Source organism: Macaca nemestrina, chromosome 6 (assembly GCF_043159975.1).
Source record: "Macaca nemestrina isolate mMacNem1 chromosome 6, mMacNem.hap1, whole genome shotgun sequence".
Classification (NCBI taxonomy): domain Eukaryota; kingdom Metazoa; phylum Chordata; class Mammalia; order Primates; family Cercopithecidae; genus Macaca; species Macaca nemestrina.
This window is the reverse complement of record NC_092130.1, coordinates 150292569-150297913: the sequence shown is the minus strand read 5'-3', so window position 1 is coordinate 150297913 and position 5345 is coordinate 150292569. Positions and strand designations below refer to the sequence as shown.

The 5345-nt window shown below is 35.3% G+C and overlaps 1 long non-coding RNA gene across 1 annotated transcript; it reads left to right on the top strand.

Annotated features, from left to right (window-relative positions):
- Positions 1-523: 523 nt before the first annotated feature.
- Positions 524-4922, top strand: LOC105473004 (uncharacterized). Its single transcript, XR_981994.2, has 2 exons — positions 524-579; positions 4506-4922. It is a non-coding gene; the product is annotated as an uncharacterized lncRNA (long non-coding RNA).
- The last annotated feature ends 423 nt before the right edge of the window (positions 4923-5345 follow it).

Below are 5345 nucleotides of genomic sequence, written 5' to 3'. Positions count from 1 at the left end.
CTTCTTTAAAACTCTTCTTACACATTACCGCCTCCTCCACTCCCTCTGCCTTATAACACTGTTAGCCCTTTTTGTGTTCCCACAGCACTGTGTTCCTAACTTTAATGCAGTACCTAATTTATTCTCCTAGCTGTGGTTCCATTTGTTCTAGGACAGTATCAGAGCCTTGTTCACCACTGTGTCTCAGTGCTTGTTGAAGGAATCAATTAGAAAATATGCTATTTATAGATATATATCCATTACATAACATAATGTATGAAACATAGCAGGAATTCAATAAATATTTTGGAGTTAATGAATGAATGATTCTACTAACTATATGAGCCCAAGTAACATCTATAACTTAAGATGTAAACCAAAAGTAAAGTTGTATTTTAGGTTTATAATCAGTCCTTTTCCTTAGGATCTATTGACCCCACCCAAGTGAGAAAACTCCAAGCCCTAAGAAGTGAGTAGGATGCCTTTAATTTAAATGGAATGTCCCTCTTAGGGTTCTACAGACAAAGAATTGGTGATAAAATGTGAGTTCTCTTCCTGATTCAAATACATTTCACAGAAATAAGAAGTAAATATTCAAAGGTAAACATTGAAGAAGGGAGGATACTGGCTTTATTTAATTATACAATGACTAATGAGAAAGAAGAACACAATATAAATTTTAAGGGCAAATAACCTTTTAAGAAAATTCTTCTCAAACTTTTGGTGAGATGTGTATGTGAAAACATAAATAACTAATTCCATCTATAAAATATTACTTCACTAAATTTGGCTTAGTAATCTGGTCAAGATGGCTTGGATTTTTTTCCAGCTATGGGGAAAATTGGAGGAGATAGATGAATCATAATTCATGAAATGTTGACAATTTTTGTAACTCTCAAGGGTCTATAGTAAAATTTTCTTGGCTTTTGTATAGTTCAAAAATGTCCATAATTGCAAATTGAAAACAAACTGATCAAGATCCAGATCTATGTATCTATCTATCTATCTGTCTATGGAAATCTTACAGAGAAACGTAAACTCAGATTATCCTTTGTCTTTGGTTAAAGATCCTTGTCTTCTCTAATAATTTCTCATTCCTATTTACTCTCCTTTATGTTTGTTTCTTTTTTTTTTTTTTTTTTTTGAGACGGAGTCTCGCTCTGTCGCCCAGGTTGGAGTGCACTGGCCGGATCTCAGCTCACTGCAAGCTCCGCCTCCCGGGTTTACGCCATTCTCCTGCCTCAGCCTCCCGAGTAGCTGGGACTACAGGAGCCCGCCACCTCGCCGGGCTAAGTTTTTGTATTTTTTTTTAGTAGAGACGGGGTTTCACCGTGTCAGCCAGGATGGTCTCGATCTCCTGACCTCGTGATCCGCCCGTCTCGGCCTCCCAAAGTGCTGGGATTACAGGCTTGAGCCACCGCGCCCGGCCGTTTGTTTCATTTTAAAGATATGTGGTATCAGCAGAAATTAAATTAAGTGAAATTATGTTATTTGAAATATTAGATCAATACTTAGTTATCAGCATTTAATTCTAGATTCTTAATAATAAGTAGCATTAAATATGCCTAACAATGTCTAGAACTTTGTAGGTTTTAAATAAATTATAGATTTATTTTTAGAATTACTTTTAATTATAAATTATCACTTTTTGTTTTTATTAGTTTTATTTTTATTAATTATAGGTTTTTAAGAATTTGTAATAATTTTACATCATATATTTGAGTATGATAGATAATATGATGATACAATAATATATAACAATTATATATCAATTATATATATAATTATAAACTCCAAAAACAGTTTTAAAGGATATTTTAGAGAAGATGTGAGTATGACATCATCATAATAAAAATTTATTTATTCATCATGTTTCTAAAAGTAATGTATATCATGGTATTAGTTTACTCTTAATGCATCAAAGACTGCATTCTGATTATCTTAGCTTGTAACAAAAATTAACTGTGAAAACCATCAAGTAATCATGACAGTATTCCTTAATATGCAAATGGATACAAATTCTGTGTCATTCACATGATGTTAGATTCACCTAAAGGCAAGATCTCTTTATCACGATTTCTCAATTATTTAGGGGATAAAGAGGTAACATTTTGCATGACTTCCACAAACCACAGAAATTTGAAAATATAAAAATTATAGAATAATTCATGGCATTTGTTAAAATGTATTCACAACACTAAATTGGTTACATTAGGAAATGGATAATTTAACTCCTACATAAATTATTCAACTGAGTATGAAATCACAGTGTTTCTAAAGCAAAGAAATAGCAGACATAATGCTGATCATGTTCATTGTTCTTTATGAAACATGGAATTTTCCTACGCCAAGATAATTTTAAAATACTTCAGTTTGTGTATTATCAGAATAAATTATTTATATGAAAGAGATGTAGGAAAATAGGCAATAGATAAAAATAATTAGACATTCAAAAAAGAAGGGGTTAAAAACCCTCAAGATAATCGGTATCTAGTGAAAAAAGATTCTGGCGAGCTAGAATTGCACAACTTTCCTGAAAGTGAAACGGGTTCCTCATATAGACCTTGCTTCAGCATTCTAGGAAAATTTCTTTTCCATTACAATCATGTATTGCTTAGCAAAGAGAATATATTCTGAGAAATGCATAGTTACGTGATTTCCTTATTGTGTAAACATCGTACAATATATTCACACAAACCTTAGGATATAGCCTGATACACACCTAAGCTATTTGGCATAGCATACTGCTCCCAGGCTACAAAACTGAACAGCATGTTACTGTAGTGAACGCTGTAGGCAATTGTAGCACAATGGTAACTATCTATTTAAACATAGATACCCTTAGAAAAGGTACAGTAAAATTACAATATACAAAATAAAAATTGATATACCTATATAGGTAGCTCCATTATAATAGGGCAAATCCATTATAATCTTATGGAACCACTATTGTATATGGAGGCCTGTCATTGGCCCAAATATTGTTATGCAGTACATGACTCTCCCTACTTTCGCATCTTGGAGGCTATTTCTTCTCCTAAATCCCTTGGGGATGTGTATGAATTACATGTTGGAAAGTAAATTCTCCCTGGGGACTTCAATTTTGCCATCCACTTTCTGCTTGCTCATGACTAGAAACTTAAAGATTGCTTTTGGGACTGAAAAAATAGATTTTTCAGCCCAGAAATGTGGTTTCTTTGATAACATATAATGATCTCAAAATGTAGTAGGCATTTGGTCTATTTGCTTGCAGTTGGTTCTGTGTGTCAATAACCATGGGTAAACTTCTTTTCTGGACTTAACAATTATGGAAACACCATCGTATTTACTGTCTTCATTCTTTTTCCTTAAAGCTTGATTCTTGGGATACAGAAGTAGCCAGACTTTTTAGTTTTGTGGAGCCTCAAATTTCTGGATCTTTCTATGTCTTTCTTTTTCTGTTTACACACAGGAAAGTTCTTACCCAGGTTCATCTGTTCTTTGTTAAAACAACCAGGAACAGGTAAGATATATCAATATAATTGCTCTCATCTCAAAGCTACAAGCACTGTAGCCATTTCCCTCGAAGGCACTGTAGAGCATTTTCCTTCCATGTAGCTGTAGATGACAATTTTAACAAATGTTTGTCTAAGGTCTCACAAGGTCTCAACCTGTAGCATCAGATTCTCTATAGCTGTTACGTGACCACTAGGCCAAAACCACATATTTCTAAGTCTGCTCTCTTGCACTCATTTCTGGTTTCAAATAATGTGTCAGGCAGACTTCAGTGGAGGAAATAAACTTGTTATTCTAGGTAGTTTAAACATAAAGAGGAATATAGTGGAATAGGTTCTTACAAAATCCTGTAAAGTATAAAGAAGCATCTTCTAGCCCAAGTCTCTTAGAAAACCAAAAGAGTAGAGAACTGGCTCATCATGGAGCTACTTCCTCTGAGATCACTGTTGGAGCAGTTTCACTGAGGTCTACAGCCACCACCACTACCCTATTATCTTGGACCACAAGAAACTAAAGGTTAGGCAGTTGAAGCCATGATCCAAAGAATTACTGTGTCAGAGCAAGAAACCAATGCAACCCTCACTGTTTCTTGACACTCAGGAAGCTGGAAATAAATGCTGGAACCTGCTTCTGGAAAATTACTACCTTACTAGCTGATGTGCATGGGGTTTCAGAGGGAGTCACGTTTCTCTAAGTTGTGTCTTTCAAATTCACATTAAAGAGTTTCTTGGAACAATTTAATTTTTACCAAGAACACTGAACAAAAAATAAAGAAAGTCAACTGAAAAAGATACCACAGTGGCAAAAGTCAAGGAATAAAGATGAGGATCCCTGTAGTATGACTGCTGTGGGCTGCATCCTAAAGATGTCCTCCAAGAGTTTTACCCCCTTGTTGTTCAATCAAATGCTACTCTGGCTGCCAATTATAGGGGATTTTGTAGATGTAGTCAAGGTTGTGTTTCTTAAAATAGAGAGATTATCCTGGATTATCCAGCTAAATCCAATCTAATTCCATGAACCTTTTTTTAAAGCAGAGAAAATTCTATAGCTGGAGGCAGAAGAGATGCTGTGGAAGGGGAAGTCAGAGAGATTCAAAGCATGAAAAAGACATTACCTGCTGTTATGACTTTGAAGATGGAGGAACAAAGCCACTCGCCAAGGTACAAAGAGCCTCTAGAAAGCTGAAAAAGATGTCAGCTGACAATAAACAAGAAAGCAAGGACCTCACCCTTAAGACCACCACGTGAATCTGAATTCTGTGAACGACTTGCATGAACTTGGGAGCAAATTTATTTCCAGAACCTCCAGCAAAGGAATCCAGCCTTGGTCAAACCTTGATATTGGCCTTGAGAGACTCTAAGCAGAGAACCAGCTGAGCCACTCTGCACCTAAACTTCTGACTCAGAACATTGTAAACTAATAAATTTGTGTTGTTTTAAGCCACTAAATATATGAGATTTATTCTGAGTAATAGAACATTAATATGCTAAGATGCCATTAACACACTACACACAGACACACACTCACACACACACACTACAACAAAGGGTGGGGGGAGGAGAGGATTCAGAGAACAGAGTAGTCAGTCTTGCCCAGAGTTTTCAAAGAAAATTCCATGGGATATGGTCTATGTAAGGCTTAAATAAGTGTAGAGAGGTAGAGAAGAAAGAAATATTTATCAGTGAGGAAAATGGCCTGAGTAAGATACAGGTAATTCAAGAGACTATGTATCCGATCAGGGATTTTTGTTTGTTTGTTTTTGTTATTTCTTGGAGAAAAAGATGATAGAACTGATGTTGAAGGATAAAGTTGGGAGGGAAAAAATAAGAACAGAATGTGGAGGGCTAGAACAAGAGTCAGCTAATATATTT